This window comes from Triturus cristatus, chromosome 1_2, assembly GCF_964204655.1.
Source record: "Triturus cristatus chromosome 1_2, aTriCri1.1, whole genome shotgun sequence".
NCBI classification, from domain to species: Eukaryota; Metazoa; Chordata; class Amphibia; order Caudata; family Salamandridae; genus Triturus; species Triturus cristatus.
Genome location: NC_140580.1, coordinates 129689077 through 129712211, shown reverse-complemented (window position 1 = coordinate 129712211; position 23135 = coordinate 129689077). Strand labels below are relative to the sequence as shown.

At 47.9% G+C, this 23135-nt stretch overlaps 1 pseudogene across 1 annotated transcript in view; it reads right to left on the bottom strand.

Moving 5' to 3' along the window:
* Nucleotides 1-214: 214 nt before the first annotated feature.
* The window catches only part of LOC146866946 (lysine-specific demethylase 5B-like), a 455463-nt pseudogene continuing 432542 nt past the window's right edge, over nucleotides 215-23135 (bottom strand). Inside the window, exon 11 of the transcript XR_014966744.1 lies at nucleotides 215-567. The product of XR_014966744.1 is annotated as a lysine-specific demethylase 5B-like (transcript). The remainder of the gene's footprint in view (nucleotides 568-23135) is intronic.

The window sequence follows — 23135 nt, the reverse complement described above, 5'->3', positions numbered from 1 at the left end:
TGCACTATCACTGAAAGGAGGAGTCACCTTACCTTGTGACTGGAAAATACTTCTTCGAAGACAACTACTTGCAAACATCCGGACACAACACTAGATGGCAGGAGTATGCAAAGCATGTGTATCTACAGCACACATGCCTAAAACACACATCTATCATGTCTTTAAAACTGTCTGAGACAAGTCACACATTTTTCTGACATGCACTCGGAGATAATCAGACAATGTTTGGTTGGGTGGATGGTTCAGGAAATACATTATTCAGTGCTTTGCCATTGTGTCTCCAACATAAAAGGTCAACAGTAAAGGGTAAATACATATTTCCCAAGCACTCAATGAAATAAAGAAAAACACTAGTTGGTACCTCTTCTTTTTGTGGAGCATGTTCCTCTATGCACTCTGCAACTGTGTTCTTCTCACTGGGGATCCACAAGGAAGAATTGTGCTTTGTTTGATCAGCGAATTGCTGCTGTTGCATGAATAACATATGGTAGAGCTCCTGTATTTCTGGTAGAGAGACCTGCAGTGACTGGGCTTCCATAAGCACTTCTTCTAGTTCTGCACTTAGACCTACAATGATATAGTTTAGGACTCTGGTAATGACAGATCGTATGAGACAGTTTGTACATTACTATATGGTTATAATTCTCCTGATATATTAAAATAATGAAAACACCAGATGCTAAAGAGTTCTATCAATTAACATGGTTCATGCCTTCAACATAGGTTACAACAAAACCACCTAGATAAAACATTCAGTATTTCAGCAATCTTCTGCACATCAGAAGAGGTATGAAAATAGTTACTTACCTCTAACTCCCGTTCCCCAACATTGGAATCTTTTATACAAACACATGCTTGAATTCTTCCCCGTTGTCAGGCTGGGAATCCCCGGTGCATTAAAGTAGCAGTATACAGTATAAAATAAACAGCATACAAAGTAAAATGCCCACTGGCCTGAAACATGGTATGTTTAGTAACACATCCACCTCATTTGAAAGAACCCAAACTTCGGCCAATGAGATGTAAGCTTAAGCTCTCCTACTCCCCCTAGAGGCCATAATAGCTCAGATTTCAAACACACATGTAAGAATAAATATGATGACCCACTGACTGGGAAGGAGGGAGGGTTGCATGTGAATATATAAAATATATCAATGTTGAGGAACTGGAGTTACAGGTAAGTAACTAATTTCTTCTCCAACATTGGCTCTTTGATATATTCACATTCTTTAATCAGAATAGCAAGCAGTACAAATTATAAAATACATGCAGGAAGCAGGATTACCATTAATGGAAACGATTTCTCAGCACTGCCTGTCCTACTGTTGCATCAGCTTCTGCGCTCATGTCTAGGCAGTAATGCTTCATCAATGTATGCCTGCTCCTCCAGGTGGCTGTATGGTAGATGTCTTTTAAAGACACCGCAGCATGGAGTGCTGCAGTTGAAACCATGCCCCTGGTGGAACGCACACACACTTTCCCCTGGAGACGACGCTTGGCTCTGGCGTGACTGAAAGCACTACAGACTGACGGCAAACAAGTTAGCCCTGTTTGGACACGGCTTTGCCTTTGCATGGTTGACCAAATTATACAAATATCTGGTCTTATATGTGCATGTCCTTTGTTTTGTCTATATAGAATTTGAGACATATATGCAAGTCTAGAGAATGTAATGATCTTTCTGCTGTTGAAGGTGGATTGGGAATGAAAGATGCAAGAATGGCAGGCTCATTTAAATGGAGGTCAGTAGGCACCTAAGGAATGAATTTAGGACTCATACATAATGAATCTGCAAAAAGGTTCCCCGATGGTAAATGCCTAAATAACTCTCACTCTTCTAGTGGATGTCAGAGCCAGGAGTAGTACTATCTTCCAGGAGACAAATTTTAAGTTTGCTCTATGTATAGGATCAAAAGGAGGTAAGATAAGCTGGCCGAAGACAGTGTTAAGCTCTCATGGAACTGGAGGATCCCGGAGACGTGGAAAAGGTCTGAAGAGCCCTTTAATAAACTGTTTAATTACCCTTTGGGAAAACAGAGTAGACGTGGATGTATCCATCCTCCTAAATCTGGAGACTGAACCCAGATGGACAGTGACTTAAGAATATTTGAGAATGCTCTTGCCCACCTTAAACACAGAAGGATCGAAGAAGTATAGGAAGCTGCATCTGTATATACCATACCAAAATGAGGTATAGAGTGCACAGAGTGCAGTGGAACTCCAAAGGTATGCAGAGGTAAAAGTAGATAGCACCTTATTCTCCATTTGTGGTAGTGTGGGCGAGCAGTAAGGCTTTATCAGAGGGTAGTGTTAAGCATTTGTTGTACATACTCAATCTGCAAATGATGTCACACACTCAAAGACTGAACTCAGACCAATTTGATTTGTATAAAAATATTATTTGGTTGCATTTATTTTCTAGAACCAAGCAATCATGGCACGGGTAAGTGTAAATGGTACTTTTCAAGGCAAGTTGAACAATAAACGCAAGCTGAATGAAAATGACTGTTACAGATGTGTAAATACTTTTAATATAGTTGAAATTACTGCTAGATTACTTTTGATTACTTTGCAGATAACTTTTTCTACTCAGTGTGATACGCCTAGATATCACACTGGGACATTTCCAAGAGAAAAGGTACGTAAAGTAGTTTTCAATTATTTCCAGTTTTTCAAGTTCTCTTACAAAACCAAATCCACACAGAACAATTTAAGGAAAAAAAGTAAATGTATTCCTATGGGGAAAATATGGTTATTGGTTAACAGGTAAGTACTTGGTTGTGGGAGCTGGTATTCTGGGGTTAGAACCAGGGTTCCCCCAGGGTCAAGGATGCACTCTCAAAGCACCCTCAGCGGCACTAGTGTGGTCGGGTGCAGAGTGCTGAGGCCCAATGTTATCCAATGGGGAAGAGGGGGCCTCCAGGTTGTGGGAGCAAAGCTCCTCGTGAAAGGCTCAGGGCAAAGGAGGATCCGAGATAGCACCCAAAGTACACCCACAGCCGTGCAGGGACGGCTGGGTGCAGGGTGCTGTTTTGGCGTCGGGTGCCCTGTTGTTTTCAATAGGAGTTGCCGGTTTTGGATTTTGGCTGCATGCTCGGTCCAGGAAGACTTCTGGGAGGAACCAACAGCTGGGCAAGTAAGCTGGAGGGCTTAGGAACATAGGTGCACCTCGGGTTCTCTTCTCCAGGGCGCAGGGCGGCTTGATGCAGGGGTGTCTTTTGAGGTTGGAGTTTTACCAGGCCACTCGTGGTGGGAGGGGGGCCTCCATGCAGAGGCTTCAGGCAACATCATTGAGTCCTGGAGGGGCCAACCCACGGTAGACTCAGACTCTGCAGCACTGGGGGACCTCGCTGGGACTGGTGGGCCACCTGGATTCAGGCCGTAGGCATCGGGTGCAGTGGTGGTTCCAGGCATCGGGTTTCTTTATCCTCAGCAGGCTCAGAGTCTGTCTTGGGAGTTTCTTTTGAACACACCTGCTGTTCACAGGATATCCTATCTTTTTTGAAGGCAGTCAGTCCTTCCAAGGGTTCTGGAGGTCGCTGTTTGAAGGGTAAGGTGACTTTGGCGCAGGATATCTGAAAACTGCAAAGGGGCCGGTAGGACTGGGGCCAAGTCAGTTCTTCTCTGCAGTCTCCTCTGCTGGGCATCTTCTTTCGTCCTTCATAGGTTGCGAGAATCTCTCTTTTTAGTTCAGGGCTGCCCCCTATATACTGTATTTAGGGGGCGTTTTATGGGTCTTGAGGTTGCCAATGAGTAGCCAATGGGCTACTAACCTTAGGGCGACTACGCCCTTGGTGTGCTCACCCCACGTGGGGGAGTGGGCATAATCCCCAATCCTGATTGGAGAGTGCCTGCCATCTGCAAGATGGTGGGCACTTAAGAGTGGGCTTCACCTCGCCTCTCCCACCAGACTGGTGGGGTTGGCAGAGGTGGGTACACCTTCCGGGCTGGCTAATGTTTCTTGCCTATCTTCCCGCGGAAAAGGAGAGACAGGAAGGGGGCCCGCTCCTGATAGCAGAAGAGGCAGGGGGATGCATTATAAAGGCGGCAAGGTCTTTGAAGCTCCCCTGCCGTAGATGGCTCTTCCTGGCCTGGGGAAGGTGTGACCAGCTCCACCCAGGAAAGGCTTTGTTTCTGGGCCCAGGAAGCGAATGCTCCCACCCCCATGGGTCCAGTAACATGTCTTGTGGTTGCAGGTTTGTCAGGGAACCCACCAGAGGCTGGTCGTTTTTCAGGGGGCATCGCTAAGATGTTCTCTGAGTGCATTTTTCATTAAATGCCACACTGGCATCAATGTGGGTTTAATGTGCTGAGAAGTTTGATACCAAACTCCCCAGTTTTCAGTAAAGCCATTATGGTGCTGTGGAGTTCATAATAACAAATGTATATTTTCTTACCCGTCGGTGTAGTTTTGCAGCTTGAAGACTTTCTGGATTCACTATGCTGTGCATTGTTCAGCCATCCTGTGTTTGGGTCCGGAATTGTAGTCTTTTTTCTCTTTTTTTTATTTTCCCCGTGGCCCAGGTGCGCGTCGACATACCACCATTTGCTGTCCTTCGTGACGTTGACGCGCTTCCTCCGGAAGCTCCCACCTTTGGTCGTTATCGTCGGATTCTTTTTTCTTGTCGTGTGTTACTCTTTCTCTTCTTTTAACTCTTAAAGTCTTATTCCTGTTTTAATCCTCTTCCTCCTGTCTCATCTTTCTGGTGGAGGAGGGTGGGATCGCTAGTGAATCCAGAAAGTCTTCAAGCTGCAAAACTACACCGACAGGTAAGAAACTATATGTTTTGCAGCGTGAATCTTTCTGGATTCACAATCCTGTGCATAGACTTTGTAGCGGTTTGTCGTTATTGTGGTGGCTGGGTGGAAGATGAGCTCTGATTATTGAATATGTGTTGCAAGACCTTCTGTCCTACTTGCTCTTCCTTGTTCATTTGAATATCTACACAATAGTGCTCAGTGAACGTGTGCACTGCAGACCATGTTGCGGCTTGGCAAATGTCTTGAATAGGTGTGTTTGCTAGAAGCGCAATTGTTGCTCCTTTCTTCCTTGTTGAGTGAGCATGAGCTGCTCCTTGTAACTGTTGTCCTGCTTGTTTGTGGCAGAGTTGTATGGTTAGTGCAATGGTATTTTTGGTAACTGGTCGCCCCAAAAATCTGCCGGCAAAGGATACAAAGAACTGCTTTGTCTTTTTGCACTCCTTTGTCCATTCCATATAATGCATTACTGCCCTCCTGGCATCCAGTGTGTGTAACGCCCTTTCTGTGCTTATGGTAGGTTTTTGGAAAAAACTTGGTATTTGAATTGTCTGGTTGATGTGGAACCGTGACACCACCTTTGGCATGAAGTGTTGATCTGCTCTCATTACAATCCTATCATTGTGTATTTGCAGGTAAGGCTCTTGAAGTGTAAGTGAAATATACACGAAAAATCACCCGATCAACGAAAACGAAATTACTCACCTGTTACCAGGAGAGATCCCAGTGCTGGATCTTTGTGCCCAGCACTGACCCTACAAAGCAATTACAACTGTGATTTTGCGATAACCAAAGTTTCCTCCATAGGATAACATTGCCTGGTTTTTGCCAGAAAGTGTCGATTTTTGAAACATACAAATATTCCTTAAAAATCGCCTGTGTAACAAAAACGTTTTCTTTCAACTGTTTACAGGAGATGCACCAGGGCTGAATCCAGGATCCAACCCTGAGTAAGAAAAACCTATGCAAAGTAATTCCCATTGAGCTCAATGTTATAATTGTGTTTAACTTGTGTTGCCTATTTCAACGACTGTAACTACTGCATTCAAAAGTCTATTGCTACTTGAAAGTATTCAACTAGATTAGTATTTTTATACCTACTTGTGGTTCTAAAATAAAACAATATATTTTTTATATACAAAACAATTGGCCTAGAGTTCAGTTCTTGAGTGTGTGAGACCATTTGCTGACTGAGTGTGTACAACAAATGCTTTACACTGTCCTCTGATACTGCCTTAATGCTCGACCAAGCTACCACTTTAGAGAGTAAGGTTATATTTAACTTTAACCTCTGCCAAACCTCTGGGGACTGTGGACTCTGTACACACTGAACCTTACTTTGGTGCAGTATATACAGAGTCACTTTCTTAAATTGGTGGATCAGTGGTGGGATACAAACTTGCATTTGTTGGACTACTTGGTTACCATCTGATCACACAACAGAACTCTTAAATTGCATTTAGAATTCAGATTTTTCTAAATTGGGCTTTCCAAAATACTAAAAGTCTTGTCAGGGCCTTGCTTAAAGTCCCCTTAGAATTTTAGATAAATAAAAGTCACTGTAGTCAAGCGTAGAGGGTTACAACTGTCTGGTCTGGTTAGAATGTCTCAAAAGAATCCAGCTATTAGTGAAGGTAATATCATGCAGGACCTGGTTGAGGAGCTCAACCTCACACCTTAATTACACTTGTCTTTCAAGGAATTGAGGTCCTTATGCAAACTAAAAGGTATAACAATGGGCCTGCATCCAACCAAACAAGAGCTCCAGGAGCTCCTGGCTAAGTATGCAAAGGACCACCCCTCTGAACATGGTGATGACCAGTCAGATGAGGAAAGGGAGGAGGATAGTGACCCCCCTCCAATAATCCCTAGAGAGGAAAGGGACCCCATACCCTTAACTCAAAGAATCAACCTCTGGGGGCCTACAGACCACATAGTTGGACCAGGTCCCAGAGGAAACACTGGGGAACTCCCCAGTGAAGAGGACAGCTTTTTAGCAAAGCTGGCCAAGCGATTAGAACTAGAGTCCAGACTCCTGGCTCTAGAGAAAGAAAGGAAGGAGATGGGTTTAGCACCCATCAATGGTGGCAGCAATACAAATAATAAGGATAAAGAGCAGTCTTATGATCCAAAAATCCCCAAAGGGATTACCCCTAAATTTGAGGAAGGTGATGACATCACCAAATGGTTCACAGCCTTTGAGAGGGCTTGTGACATGAGAAAAGTAAAGAAACCTCTCTGGGGGCACTCCTGTGGGAACTGTCCTCTGGTAACTGCAGAGACAGGCTTCTGACCCTCTCTGTGTCAGATGCAGGGTCCTATGACCTCATGAAGAAGACTCTGAGGGATTTGGGCTCACCACTGAGGAATATAGAATTAGATTCAGGGGGGGCTCACAAAACCCAGACCCATCCTGGATTGATTTTGTAGACTACTCAGTAAAGACACTGGATGGTTGGTTAACTGGACACAATGTGCATGATTTTACTGGACTTTACAATTTGTTTATGAAGGAACATATACTAAGTAATTGCACAAATTAAAAGTTGTATCAGCATTTAGTAGACCTAGGTCTAATTTCTCCCCAAGAATTGGGAAAGAAGGCAGACCACTGGGTCAAGACTAGGGTGACAAGGACAACCACTGGGGGTGACCAGAAGAAGGTGGTTACAAAACCTCCCCAGGTAAAAGGTGGTGAGAATCCTCAAGATAAAAAGTCTGAGTCTTCCAAAGGACCCCAAAAACCTGTACAGGGGGATGGGTCCCAAACTATTCCCTATGTGCCTCAACCTTATAGGGGGAAGAAATTTGATCCCACAAAGGCCTGGTGTAACAACGGTAAGAAGTTGGGACACTTAACTGTAGATAACTCTTGCCCCCACAACAAGGCCCCTAAGGCAACCAGTACAGCTACACCTGGGGTGGCAAGTCTACAGATGGGATCAACAGTGAGCCCAGAGCAAATCAGGATGCACACTGAAGCAGTTCTAGTTTCAGAAGGGGAAGTTGAGTTTGCCACTGTAGCTGTGTGGCCACCCAACTTAAAGAAGTACTTACAATACCCCTGGGTTAATGGAACTAGGGTAGAAGCTCTGAGGGATACAGGTGCCCGTGTCACTATGGTGAGAGACACACTGGGTTCCCCGGAGCAATACTTGATTGGGAAAACTTACCCAGTCACCAATGCTGACAGTGTTACCACTAATCATCCAATGGCTATGGTGACATTAGGGTGGGGGGTGGGGGTGGGGGGGGGTGGTTACTGGCCTGAAACAGGTAATGGTCCCTCAAAAGCTACCAGCTGCATGTCTGCTTGGCAATGACCTAGAAACCTCAGCCTGGGCTGAGGTGGAGTTGAAAACCCATGCAGCCATGCTGGGTATCCCTGTGTGCAAACAAGAGCACAGAGCAAGAGGAAGGGTGAAAAAGTAGGATTACAGCCCACCCCACCAAGAGAAAAGGTAAGAAGACTGGGGGACCAGCTTCCTTACAGCAAACTACTTGTGACCCCTCGCCACAGGAAGAGGACTTGGACACCCCAGAGGGAACGGAGCCTATGGAGCTTGACCCTTACCAGGTTGAACTCTTGGGTCCAGGGGGACCCTCTAGGGAAGAGCTGTGCCAGGGTCAGCAAGTCTGTCCCACTCTTGAAAGCCTGAGGCAGCAAGCTGTTTCAGAAGCAAAAGGAGAGGTCAGTGGTACCCACAGAGTCTATTGGGAAGAGGGTTTACTGTACAGTGAGGTAGGAAACCCCACTCCTGGAGCCACCAGGAGGGTGGTAGTGCCACAGAAGTACAGGGAGTTCCTCCTAACTTTGGCTCATGACATCCCCCTAGCTGGACATCTGGGGCAAACCAAAACTTGGGAAAGGCTAGTCACTTTTACTGGCCCCAGATGCACCAAAAGGTGAAGGAGTTTGTAAGCTCCTGTGTTACCTGTCAGGCCAGTGGCAAGACAGGTGGCCACCCAAAGGCCCCCCTGATACCACTGCCAGTGGTGGGGGGGGGTTCCCTTTGAAAGGGTAGGTGTGGACATTGTGGGTCCACTTGAACATCCCACAGCCTCAGGGAGCAAGTTAATTCTAGTAGTAGTGGATCATGCTACTAGGGACCCTGAAGCAATTCCACTTAGGACTACTACAGCTCCTGCAGTAGCCAAGGCCCTCCTGGGTGTCTTCACCAGGGTAGGGTTTCCTAAGGAGGTGGTTTCAGACAGAGGTTCCAACTTCATGTCTGCTTACCTAAAACACATGTGAAAAGAGTGTGGAGTGTAGTACAAGTTTACTACACCATACCATCCACAAACCAATGGACTTGTTGAAAGGTTCAACAAGACATTGAAAGGCATGATCATAGGACTCCCTGAAAAACTCAAGAGGAGATGGGATGTCCTGTTGCCATGCCTGCTTTTCGCTTACAGAGAAGTGCCACAGAAGGGAGTAGGGTTTTCCCCTTTTGAACTTCTGTTTGGTCATCCTGTGAGGGGACCACTCTGTCTTGTGAAAGAGGGTTGGGAGAGGCCTCTCCAAGAACCGAAGCAAGACATTGTGGGCTATGTGCTTGGCCTTAGGTCTAGAATGGCTGAGTACATGGAAGAGGCATCCAAGAATCTCGAGGCCAGCCAGGAGCTTCAGAAGCACTGGTATGACCAAAAAGCTGCACTGGTTGAATTGCAACCTGGGCAACACATGTGGCTTTTGGAGCCAGTGGCACCAAGGGCACTCCAAGATAGATGGAGTGGCCCTTACCCTATCCTAGAGAAAAAGAGTGAGGTCACTTACTGTAAGAGAGTAGGATCTGCTTCACATGTATACCCCCACTTTTTGCTGGTGTTTCACTGTTTTTCGACTTTAGTCTGGGTGGGACCCTGCTATTCAGGGCCCCAGCCCAGCTGCTTCCTCTCTAAATTGATTGCATGTACTTTAGGTACACCACAGATTGGATCCTGAGGTACCCTTGTGAGTCCCTAGTATATGGTACACTATGTACCCAGGGCACAGGTACCCCAGAGGCCTACCAGGGGCTGAAGCATGTATTATGTCACCCCTGGAAAGCCACCCAAAATGACACCACAGGTCTGCTACTGTAGCCTGGGTAAGGTGGTGCATGCATCCCTTACGGTGATATAGGTTACCTATATCACTATATATACACACACATATATAAACCTAAAAGTCACTCCTATGGCAGGCCTTATCAATCCTGAAGGCAGACTGCTTGGTTCTTATGTGAGGGGGTGCCCCTGCATGAGCAGAGCCCCTCTGCAGGGTTCGGAGACCCTTCTCTGATGCAGTTTGTAAAGCAGCCTGACCACATACTCCTATGTGCATTATAACCTTGCGGTAAATGCTAACTTTGGGATGGCTGAACAGAAACGTGTCGTGTTTGGTGTCAAACGCTTTGGAATCCTACCCCCCCCCCCCCCGCCAGTTTTGGCGGCCGGGTAGAATTCCACCCTTCTAGAGGCAGAGACATGACAGCACTGGGTTACCCGGTAGAAACTTAACAGAGCCCTGGCATCACAAAATGGATGCTGCAGCCACAGACACGGGTCTGGCCTCCTGCTTCTGACCGAAACTCCAGCAGCAGGGGAGGCCTGGACAATAGGTTTCCTGTCACAGGTAGGTGTAACCACCTCCCAGACAGGCTTAGGTGTATTGGGGCTGGGTGGGAGCACTCTCTGAGTGCTTTGAAGTCTTGCACTGGGGGCACATTTGGTGTCCCTGTGCACAGTCCAGCTCAAACCGGTCCAGGGGCTTCCAGCCCCTGCTCTGGCACGAAAGTGGAAAAAGGAAATGGGTGTAGCCACTCCTCTTTCCAAACCCTCCCATAGGTGGGTCCCCAGAGCTAGTCCAGCCCCTTCCTTAGGTATAAGTAAGGAACCTCTGTAACCAGAACTTTAGATATCCCTGGACGAAACTCTGAAGCTGAATCCTGGAACTTTGACGCTCTACTCAAGACTAGAGGACTGAAGAAATCTCCCTTGGGGTCAAGGAGTGACTCCCTGCTTGGCAGGCACCAACGAAGCAATTTGCTGGTCTGCATTTCCGAAGCTCCCGCCGGACTCTGAAGTATTTGCAGCCCAGGAAGAGGATTTCCAGACATCTCACAGGCCGACCAGAGTCCCCAGCAAAGCTGAGACCCGCAGCCCTTGTGAGTAGCGTGGAACCGGAACTCCTGGTCACCTTGCATTTCTGCAAGTGCATGGACTTCTCGGCGTCTCTTGAAGTCGTACTTGGGCTCACTTGTAGCCCCCACCTCGAGCACTGAATCCACCAAAGATTGTCAACCTGGTCATTCCGAGTGACCTGTGGGCCGCCATTTTGTGTTTCTTCTCGAGGTCCCTTCGCGATCCCTGGTCCGTTGACTGGTGGATCCCTGAGGGGGTAACTTTGTATTTCCTTGGGCTTCCCTGGTTGCTCCAGATGTGCCCTGACTCCCAACCAAGTGGTGAGTCCCACAGACCTTGCTGGTCTGCACCGAAGCACCTTTCTCGTTTCTGCGTGGGTTGCTGTTACCAAGGCTTGTTGTGTCCAATCCGAGCACCGACGCTGCAGCACTCGACATCCTTCATGGGACAGCTCGAATCCAGCTCCTGGTTGTCCTCGACACCTCCTGGTCCTCGTGGCTGAAGAGTCCAGCTTCACCTTCTTCACTTGAAATCACCCGACATCGGTGGGCATCTGCCCATCGCCTTCCTGGTCACTGGCTAGTGACCCAGACTCTGTCCCCTCTGCTTTCAGGTTCTTCTCATCTTCGATCCAGGCTTGGATCTCTTCGGACACTTCGCATCTTCCCGGCAGAAGGACTTCTTCGCCAGCTCCCACTGAAATCGACAACGCGACCCGACACCAAAAGACACCTATGCACCCGGCTTCCCTGGGTGAGGTAATAGGAGTACTCAGGTGCTCCCGTGGGTGCTAGCCCTAGAACTTCCCAAGTCCAAAAGGGTTTGGTCCTGACTCAATTCTAAGTGTCCCTAAGCTTTAAAAATCTAACTGTGACTTTCCCCATAGAAGCTAACGGGAGCTCGTGGCTGTGTTCACACACTGCGTACGGCCCCTGTGGGTCCCCTGTCTCACTACCTTGGGTGGTTCCTTGGGATCCTAGCGATTCTACAGGCTCTAGGCCTTGTGTCTAGTTAAGTCATGGTTCTTATACCACTATTTTAGCATATGGTTTGGCTCGCCCCTAGGGCCTGACGTTTATTTGTGCTATTTTACTGTGATTATTGAAGAGTAACTTATGTGTTTTGACCTCTAGTCTCATAAAGAGACTAGGAGGGTGTGTTTAGTAATAAATACATATATTTTATATATATACCTGGTGTGGATATCTTTCATTTAGGAACTCAAGAGATTGTAGACTGGTAAAACAAGCTGCTTTACAATCCTTCAAGACTTAGCCTGAAGGCTGCTCTCCATAGCTACCACTAGGATAGCTTTCAATAAAGGTTGTCTTTAACCTATAACCAATAAGGGGTTGTTTGGACTGGTACAGGGTGCCCACTATAACTAGTGGACAGCATATACCAGGCCAACTTCTCACACTTACTTAGTTGGCCTGGGCACAAGCAGGACACCCAAAAGGGTTATCCATGTGAACCGCCTTAAGCTCTACAGGGCTGACATCACCATGCTCATGGTGACTGATGAGGAACAGGAAGCAGATAGTGAACCTCTCCCTGATCTCCTCTCCTACAGCCCAAAAGATGGGTCAGTAGATGGTGTGGTGTTTTCAGACACCCTCTCTGCCCAACAGCAGACTGACAGCAAGCAAGTCTTGCAACAGTATGCTAGCCTCTTTTCCCTGACCCCTGGTCTGACAAACTGGTGTACCCATGATGTGGACACTGGTGACAGTGCACCTGTCAAAAACAAAATCTATTGACAGTCAGACCATGTCAAGGAAAGCATCAAAGCTGAAGTCAGCAAGATGCTGGAGATAGGGGTTATTGAACCCTCTGAGAGCCCCTGGGCTAGCCCAGTGGTTCTGGTCCCCAAGCCTCATCCACAGGGGGCAAAGAGAGAAATTAGGTTTTGTGTGGACTATAGAGGGCTCAACTCTGTCACCAAGACAGATGCTCACTCTATCCCAAGAGCAGATGAATTGATAGACAAATTGGGGGCAGCCAAATTTCTCAGTACCTTTGACTTTACTGCAGGGTACTGGCAGATTGGCATGGCCCCAGGAGCAAAAGAGAAAACAGCATTCTCCACACCTGATGGGCACTATCAGTTCACTGTGATGCCCTTTGGTTTAAAGAATGCCCCTGCCACCTTCCAGAGGTTGGTGAATCAAGTCCTGGTTGGGTTGGAGTCCTTTACAGCAGCTTATCTTGATGCTATTGCTGTCTTTAGTTCCGCCTGGCTGGATCACCTGATCCACCTTGGGGAGGCTTTAAAAGCCCTGCAAACTGCAGACCTAACTATCAAGGCATCCAAATGCCAGATAGGGCAGGACGCTGTGGTGTACTTGGGCCACCTTGTTGGTGGAGGCCAGGTACAGCCCTTACAGCCCATGATCTAGGCCATCCTGGACTGGGCAGCTCCAACAACCCAGACCCAAATCAGGGCATTCCTTGGCTTGACTGGGTACTACAGGAGGTTTGTGAAGGGATATAGGTCCATTGTGACTCCCCTCACAGAACTCACCTCCAAACAAAATGCCCAAGAAAATCAACTGGACAGTTGCCAAACGGGTTTTGACACCCTGATAGAAGCAATGTGCTCAGCACCAATTCTAAAAGCACCAGATTATGCCAAGCAGTTCATAGTGCAGACTGATGCCTCTGAGCTAGGGATAGGTGCGGTCCTATCCCAGACCAATGATGAAGGCCAAGACCAACCTGTTGCTTTTATAAGCAGAAGGCTTCTCCCCAACAAGCAGCATTGGAGTGCCATTGAGAGGGAGGCCTTTGCTGTGGTTTGGTCCCTGAAGAAGTTGAGGCCCTACTTGTTTGGTACTCACTTCCTGGTTCAAACTGACCACAGACCTCTCAGATGGCTAATGCAAATGAAAGGGGAAAATCCAAAACTACTAAGGTGGTCCATCTTCCTACAGGGAATTGACTTTGAAGTGGAACACAGACCTGGGACTGCCCATGCCAATGCAGATGGACTTTCCAGGTTCTTCCACTTAGACAATGAAGACTCCATAGGGCAAGGTTAGTCTCATCATCTTTCGTTGGGGGGAGGGGGTTGTGTGAGAAAGTGCCATCTTTCTTGCATGGTATGCCCCAACTTTTTGCTGAATTGCTGATGTACTTTGACTGAGTGTGCCCTGTGTTCCTTCCCTAAAACTGCATTGAAGCCTAAACTCAATTGGCATCTCTGGCCACATGTCAGCCTCTGGTAAATGGTACCCTACGTAACCAGGGCCCTGTGACCAGAGAAGGCCCCTAAGGGCTGCAGCACTTATTGTGCCATCCTTAGAGGCCCTGTACCCTGACACACACACACTGCCTTTGCAGGCTGAGTGTCTTGATGCTGAACAAAACAGAGAGTCGACATGGCACACATCCCTGTGTGCCATGCTCACAAACACACTGCCCTGGCATACCTCAGTCACCCCTCTTGCTGGGTGCACTATGCCAGTGGTGTGGGTACAGGTGCATGAGCCCTGTACCCCTACAGTACCCAGGTCCATTCTAGGGCACTGTAAGTGCAGAGCTGCCATTAAGAGTATATGGTGCTGGGAGGTCGTCATTACGAACTCCCCAGCACCATAATGGCTACACTTAAGACTGAGAAGTTTGGTATCAAACTTCTGAGCACATTAAACCCACAATGATGTCAGTGTGGGATTTAATGTAAAATGCACGACAGAGGGCAACTTATAGTTGCCCCCTAAACCTAACCCACAACCCGTGTCCTAACAGAGGTTGCCTAGTCTGCCACCCAGCAGACAGGTTGCTGCCCCCCTGGGTAGAGAGCCCTCTGCTCTCGTGGGCCTGCAACAATGCACATCCTGGGCGAGGTGCCAAGCCTCCTCCCCCAGGATGGGCAGGGAAAGCTTCAAAGGCATGTCGCCTTTGTGAGCCTCCCCAGACCACTTGCTGTACTCAGCAAGTGGTCCCCATCAGTTCTGACCCCCACTCTGGCGGGAAGACTAGCGGGAAAATCCAAGGGAGGAAAGGGGGTGTGCCTGCCTCTGCCAACCCCACCCCTCAGGTGGGGGAGGCGAGGTGAAGCACAACTCCGGGCTCTCGCCATCTTGAGGATGGGGAGCCCTACCCAATCAAGACTAGGCTCCTGCCCCTCTACCACTGGAGAGTGGCAGGATAGGGGGTGTACCCACCCCAGGGAAGGGACCCATTGGTCCCTGACCTTTCCCTACCTGCAACGCCCCTAAATTTAGTATTTATGGGCACCCTGAACTTTCCTTCCTCAGATCCCGATTCCGAAACAAGAACAACAACAATAAGAAGGAAGACCTGCCGTGCAGCTGCTAACAAGAGGACAACACCAACTGATTTGGCCCCAGCCCTACAGGCCTGTCGACCCTCGAACCTGCTCCTGCTAAATCCCGGCATCTCCAGGGGTCAGCAACCTCGAAAACCCCGGAGGACCTGACAGCCTTGCTCATCTAAAGACTGGGACTCCCACGAGCATTGGTTCTGCACAAACAAGCAACAACCCCTGGTGCCAGCCAGGAACCGCGAATCCAGCACACTCTGCACCCGCCGAGCCCGGCCTGTGCCTGAGTGAACAAAGACCACGAGGACGTCCCCCCGGTGACTGTGACCAAGAATCCAGCACCCAAGGACCCACCTCGACGCTCCTGACGACGCCTGCAGCCTCAACTCCAGGAATCCCCCCTACCGCGATCAACTGAGGGTAAGATTTCCCGACGCCAAAAGACACCCCTGCACCCGGCGCCCTGCGGCCCCCTGTGCCCAACTCCTGTGTGCCTACCTAACCTACAGCTCCCCAACTTACCTCTCGAAGTGGTGGTCGCACCTGAAGAATCTCCGTCCCTGAGCTCGCAGCCTTTGTTCGTCACACAGCTTTCCCGTTGAAATACATTGAAGGCCGAGGGCACAAAAGCACCCTGCACCCAGCCACCCAAGTGCTCCTGGAAGTGCAGCATCTGTTCTATTCTACTTCCCCACTTGCCCTGTGTAAGTGACCAGGAGCTCAGCTCCCACAGCCGTGTGGTCTGCCTGCTAGCAGCCACCAACCAAAGGCCCCCTGCCCGCCATAGGCTAACATTGGGCCTACTCTCTCTGCACCCAGCTGCCCCTGTGCCGCTGAGGGTGTAACAACTGTACCTACCTGACCCTGGGAGACCCCTGAGTTTATCCCCAGAACCTCAACTCTGCCAGTCGAGTACTTACCTGAAAGCCGATAACCTACATTTTCTCCATAGGGTAACATTGACTGGTTTTCACTTGGAATTTCTTCTAAGTGTCGAGTTTTGAAACTTTGAAATATTCACTAAAAATCACCCGATCAACGAAAACGAAATTACTCACCTGTTACCAGGAGAGATCCCAGTGCTGGATCTTTGTGCCCAGCACTTACCTATAAAGCAACTACAACTGTGATTTTCCGATAACCAAACTTTCCTCCATAGGATAACATTGCCTGATTTTTGGCAGAAAGTGTCGATTTTTGAAACATACAAATATTCCTTAAAAATCGCCTGTGTAACAAAAACGATTTCTTTCAACTGTTTACAGGAGATGCACCAGGGCTGAATCCAGGATCCAGCCCTGAGTAAGATAAACCTATGCAAAGTAACTGATATTGTGTTTACTTAAAAATTCCCATTGAGCTCAATGTTATCATTGTGCTTAACTTGTGTTGCCTATTGCAACAACTGTAACTACTGTATTCAAAAGTCTATTGCTACTTGAAAGTATTCAACTAGAGCATCTCATTCTGAGGAAGTATTTTTATACCTACTTGTGGTTATAAAATAAAACAACAATATATTTTTATATACAAAACAATTGGCCTAGAGTTCAGTTCTTGAGTGTGTGAGACCATTTGCTGACTGAGTGTGTACAACAAATGTTTTACACTGTCCTCCGATACTGCCTTACTGCTCGACCAAGCTACCACTTTAGAGAGTAAGGTTATATCTAACTTTAACCTCTGCCAAACCTCTGGGGACTGTGGACTCTGTACACACTGAACCTTACTTTGGTGCAGTATATACAGAGTCACTTTCTTACAGTTAGCGCTTGTAATTCACTCACCCTTCGTAGTGATGTGCCACTAAGAAGGCTGTTTTTAGTGTGAGCATGTGCAGTGTAACTTTGTGCATAGGCTCAAATGGTGCCTTCATCAATTGAGTTAGCACTACGTTGAGGTTCCACGCTGGTGCTGGCATTCTGTTTGGAGGTGCGATTCTCTTTGCCCCTTCTAGAAATCTCTTTACTACTTGGGAGGTGAAGAAACTCTTTCCTGTTTCTCCTCTTGTGTAAGCCACTATTGCTGCTAAGTGCACAATTAGGGATGTGTATCTTAGTTTACTTTGTAGTAGATGCGTTAGGTATTTTAGCACTGTTGATTCCTTTGTAATTTTCCTTTGTAGTTTCTCCCTAATGCACCATTTGGAGAATCTTTTCCACTTTGCTATGTAGCACTTTCTTGCAATAGGTCTCCTTGCCTCCCTGAGCACCGCCATTGTGCTTGCTGGTAGTTTGCCGTGTGCAAATTCTAGCTCTTCAGGAGCTATGCTGCTAGGCTGAGGCTCTCTGGCTCTGGATGTAGCACCCTTCCGTTCTGAATTGATAACAGGTCCCTTCTCTTTGGGAATCTGTGTGCTGGTGCTTGCGCCATTTCTACTATTTGTGAGAATCAGGACTGTCTGGCCCACTGAGGTGCTATTAGTATTAGCATCATGTTGCTCATCCTGCATTTGTTGAGTACCCTGTGTATCAGTGGTATCGGGGGGAAAAGCGTATGCAAATGTCTTTGACCAATTTATTCATAGTGCATTCCCTTGGGACCGATGGTCTGGTTGTCTGGATGCGAAGGGTTGGCATTTTGCATTTTGTGTGTTGCAAATAGGTCTATTTGTGGAATAGTTCCTCTATTTCCTGTTGGTTGAGCTGCCATTCGTGGGATGCTGACGTTTGTCTGCTGAGTCTGTCTGCTTCCGTATTGTCCTTCCCTGGGAGATGTATTGCCAGCAGGTCTATTATTAGTTGAATGGCCCATGTCCATATTTCCTGTGCTAGCCCTGATAGTGCTACTGATTGTGTTCCTCCTTGTTTGATGTAGAACATGGTTGTGGTGTTCTGTTTGGATCAACACCCTGTTTCCGTATAGCTCGCTTTGAAAGGCTTTTAAGGCTAGGAACACTGTTTTTAGCTCCAGGTAGTTGATGTGTTTGACCGCATCCAGCTGCGACCATAACCCCCTCACCTTGAGTTTGTTCATGTGCGCGCCCCACCCCAGCTGGGAGGAGTCTGTTGTAATGGTTACTGTTGTAGTTGGCTGTGTGAATGGTTTCCCCTGTGATATGTTTTCCTTGTTCCACCACGCTATTTCCTCATGCATTGCGTGTGACAACCACAAGATCTTCCCAACTCCCTGTTGCTTGTGACCATTGCTGTAGTATCCATTCCTGGAAAGGTCTCAGGTGTAGGCGAATATTTGGGACCAGGTGTATGCACAACGCCATCATTCCCATTAGCTTGCTCACTGTCCTCGCTGTCAGAGCTTGCCCCTTGCGGTAGAGACGTGTCTCCTTCAGTATTGCCAAAGTTCTCTTTGTGCTGGGGAACACCTTGCCCTGTATGGTGTTGATCTCTGCCCCTAAGAATATCTTCACCTGTTCCAGTTCTATTGAAGACTTTCACCAATGGATCGAAAACCCCAGTTGGATTAGTGTTTGTATCACCTGCTGGATGTGCTGTTTGCACTGGCTGTAGGAGCCTGCTTTTACGAGCCAGTCGTCGAGGTAGGGGTTTACATGTATTCCTTGCCTCCTTAGGTGTGCTGCTACCGCTGCTATACACTTTGTAAACACCCTTGGAGCGGATCTGAGTCCGAATACGAGCACTGTGAACTGGTAGTGACTCTTGTTGATCACAAATCTCAGTAGGTGTTTGTGTTTCTTGTTGATGGGGATGTGTAAGTACGCGTTCTTTAGGTCTATAGTTTCCATGTAATCTCCTTCCTGTACCTGGGGTATTACTTCTTGCAGAGATGTCATTTTGAATCTTTGTGTCCTTATGAACTTGTTTAAGAACCTTAGATCCAGAATAGGCCTCAGCGTTTCGTCCACTTTTGGTACGAGGAAGTAGTTGGAATAAACCTCCTTGTTTCTTTCCTTGTAGGGCACTATCTCTATTGACTACCTGTTGAGCAGTTCCTGTGCCTCTAGCACAGTGGCGGCTGGTGAAATTTGAAAGTGGTGCGGCGTAAAAGGATTGTCATACTCCACTTTGGCAGGTGAGTGTAGCGAGCGAGCCTGAACAACCTACGGGGCTTTAAAAAAAAAACAAAAAAAAGTTGACAAATGGTGCAATTTTCGGAAATGCCGTAAAGTGTTAAATCATGCTACGGAGCTTTTGTATTGCACTTTTGTGAGAAAGTGCCATCTTTCTTGCATGGTATGCCCCACTTCTTTGCTGAATGTACTTTGGCTGAGTGTGCCCTGGACTCCTGCCAATCAGGTGCCCAGGGCCTATATTCCTTCCCAAAAACCTAAAACCCAAATTGGCAAACCCTGGCCACATGTCAGCCCCTGGTAAATGGTACCCTAGGTACCCAGGGCCTTGTGACCAGGGAAGGCCTCTAAGGGCTGCAGCACTTATTGTGCCACCCTTAGAGGCCCTGTACCCTAACACACACACACTGCCCTTGCAGGCTGAGTGTCTGGGTACAAGACAAAACAGAGAGTCGACATGGCACACATCCCTGTGTGCCATGCCCACAACCTATACTGCCCTGGCATACATCAGCCACCCCTCTAGCTGGGTGCCCTATGCCACTGGTGTGGGCACAGGAGCATGAGCCCCGTGCCCCTACAATACCCAGGTCCATTCCTGGGCACTGTAAGTGCAGTGCTGCCATTTAAGAGTATATGGTGCTGGGAGCTCGTGAAACACGAACTCCACAGTACCATGATGGCAACACTGAAGACTGAGAAGTTTGGTATCAAACTTCTCAGCACATTAAACCAGCACTGATGCCAATGTGGGATTTAATGTACAATGTACGACAGAGGGCATCTTAGAGATGTAAGCCACTATTGCTGCTAAGTGCACAATTAGGGATGTGTATCTTAGTTTACTTTGTAGTAGATGCGTTAGGTATTTTAGCACTGTTGATTCCTTTGTAATTTTCCTTTGTAGTTTCTCCCTAATGCACCATTTGGAGAATCTTTTCCACTTTGCTATGTAGCACTTTCTTGCAATAGGTCTCCTTGCCTCCCTGAGCACCGCCATTGTGCTTGCTGGTAGTTTGCCGTGTGCAAATTCTAGCTCTTCAGGAGCTATGCTGCTAGGCTGAGGCTCTCTGGCTCTGGATGTAGCACCCTTCCGTTCTGAATTGATAACAGGTCCCTTCTCTTTGGGAATCTGTGTGCTGGTGCTTGCGCCATTTCTACTATTTGTGAGAATCAGGACTGTCTGGCCCACTGAGGTGCTATTAGTATTAGCATCATGTTGCTCATCCTGCATTTGTTGAGTACCCTGTGTATCAGTGGTATCGGGGGGAAAAGCGTATGCAAATGTCTTTGACCAATTTATTCATAGTGCATTCCCTTGGGACCGATGGTCTGGTTGTCTGGATGCGAAGGGTTGGCATTTTGCATTTTGTGTGTTGCAAATAGGTCTATTTGTGGAATAGTTCCTCTATTTCCTGTTGGTTGAGCTGCCATTCGTGGGATGCTGACGTTTGTCTGCTGAGTCTGTCTGCTTCCGTATTGTCCTTCCCTGGGAGATGTATTGCCAGCAGGTCTATTATTAGTTGAATGGCCCATGTCCATATTTCCTGTGCTAGCCCTGATAGTGCTACTGATTGTGTTCCTCCTTGTTTGATGTAGAACATGGTTGTGGTGTTCTGTTTGGATCAACACCCTGTTTCCGTATAGCTCGCTTTGAAAGGCTTTTAAGGCTAGGAACACTGTTTTTAGCTCCAGGTAGTTGATGTGTTTGACCGCATCCAGCTGCGACCATAACCCCCTCACCTTGAGTTTGTTCATGTGCGCGCCCCACCCCAGCTGGGAGGAGTCTGTTGTAATGGTTACTGTTGTAGTTGGCTGTGTGAATGGTTTCCCCTGTGATATGTTTTCCTTGTTCCACCACGCTATTTCCTCATGCATTGCGTGTGACAACCACAAGATCTTCCCAACTCCCTGTTGCTTGTGACCATTGCTGTAGTATCCATTCCTGGAAAGGTCTCAGGTGTAGGCGAATATTTGGGACCAGGTGTATGCACAACGCCATCATTCCCATTAGCTTGCTCACTGTCCTCGCTGTCAGAGCTTGCCCCTTGCGGTAGAGACGTGTCTCCTTCAGTATTGCCAAAGTTCTCTTTGTGCTGGGGAACACCTTGCCCTGTATGGTGTTGATCTCTGCCCCTAAGAATATCTTCACCTGTTCCAGTTCTATTGAAGACTTTCACCAATGGATCGAAAACCCCAGTTGGATTAGTGTTTGTATCACCTGCTGGATGTGCTGTTTGCACTGGCTGTAGGAGCCTGCTTTTACGAGCCAGTCGTCGAGGTAGGGGTTTACATGTATTCCTTGCCTCCTTAGGTGTGCTGCTACCGCTGCTATACACTTTGTAAACACCCTTGGAGCGGATCTGAGTCCGAATACGAGCACTGTGAACTGGTAGTGACTCTTGTTGATCACAAATCTCAGTAGGTGTTTGTGTTTCTTGTTGATGGGGATGTGTAAGTACGCGTTCTTTAGGTCTATAGTTTCCATGTAATCTCCTTCCTGTACCTGGGGTATTACTTCTTGCAGAGATGTCATTTTGAATCTTTGTGTCCTTATGAACTTGTTTAAGAACCTTAGATCCAGAATAGGCCTCAGCGTTTCGTCCACTTTTGGTACGAGGAAGTAGTTGGAATAAACCTCCTTGTTTCTTTCCTTGTAGGGCACTATCTCTATTGACTACCTGTTGAGCAGTTCCTGTGCCTCTAGCACAGTGGCGGCTGGTGAAATTTGAAAGTGGTGCGGCGTAAAAGGATTGTCATACTCCACTTTGGCAGGTGAGTGTAGCGAGCGAGCCTGAACAACCTACGGGGCTTTAAAAAAAAAACAAAAAAAAGTTGACAAATGGTGCAATTTTCGGAAATGCCGTAAAGTGTTAAATCATGCTACGGAGCTTTTGTATTGCACTTTTGTGAGAAAGTGCCATCTTTCTTGCATGGTATGCCCCACTTCTTTGCTGAATGTACTTTGGCTGAGTGTGCCCTGGACTCCTGCCAATCAGGTGCCCAGGGCCTATATTCCTTCCCAAAAACCTAAAACCCAAATTGGCAAACCCTGGCCACATGTCAGCCCCTGGTAAATGGTACCCTAGGTACCCAGGGCCTTGTGACCAGGGAAGGCCTCTAAGGGCTGCAGCACTTATTGTGCCACCCTTAGAGGCCCTGTACCCTAACACACACACACTGCCCTTGCAGGCTGAGTGTCTGGGTACAAGACAAAACAGAGAGTCGACATGGCACACATCCCTGTGTGCCATGCCCACAACCTATACTGCCCTGGCATACATCAGCCACCCCTCTAGCTGGGTGCCCTATGCCACTGGTGTGGGCACAGGAGCATGAGCCCCGTGCCCCTACAATACCCAGGTCCATTCCTGGGCACTGTAAGTGCAGTGCTGCCATTTAAGAGTATATGGTGCTGGGAGCTCGTGAAACACGAACTCCACAGTACCATGATGGCAACACTGAAGACTGAGAAGTTTGGTATCAAACTTCTCAGCACATTAAACCAGCACTGATGCCAATGTGGGATTTAATGTACAATGTACGACAGAGGGCATCTTAGAGATGCCCCCTGAACCTAACCTACAATCCACGTCTTGTCTGAGGGGCTGCCTAGGCTGCCACACAGCAGACATATTGCTGGACCCCCGGGTAGAGAGCCATCCGCTCTCCTGGGCCTGCAACAATGCACATCCTGGGCGAGGTGCTATGTCTCCTCCCCCAGGATGGGCAGGGGAAGCTTCAAAGGTATGCCGCCTTTGTGAGCTTCTCCAGGCCACTTGCTGTACTCAGCAACTGGCCCCTACCGGTTCTAACCCCCCACTCTGGCGAGAAGACTGGCCGAAAACTCCAAATAAGGACAGGCGATGTGCCAGCCCTGCCAACCCCACCCCTCAGGTGAGGGAGGCGAGGTGAAGCACATCTCCGGGCCCTCGCCCTCTTGAAGATGGGGAGCCCTACCCAATCAGG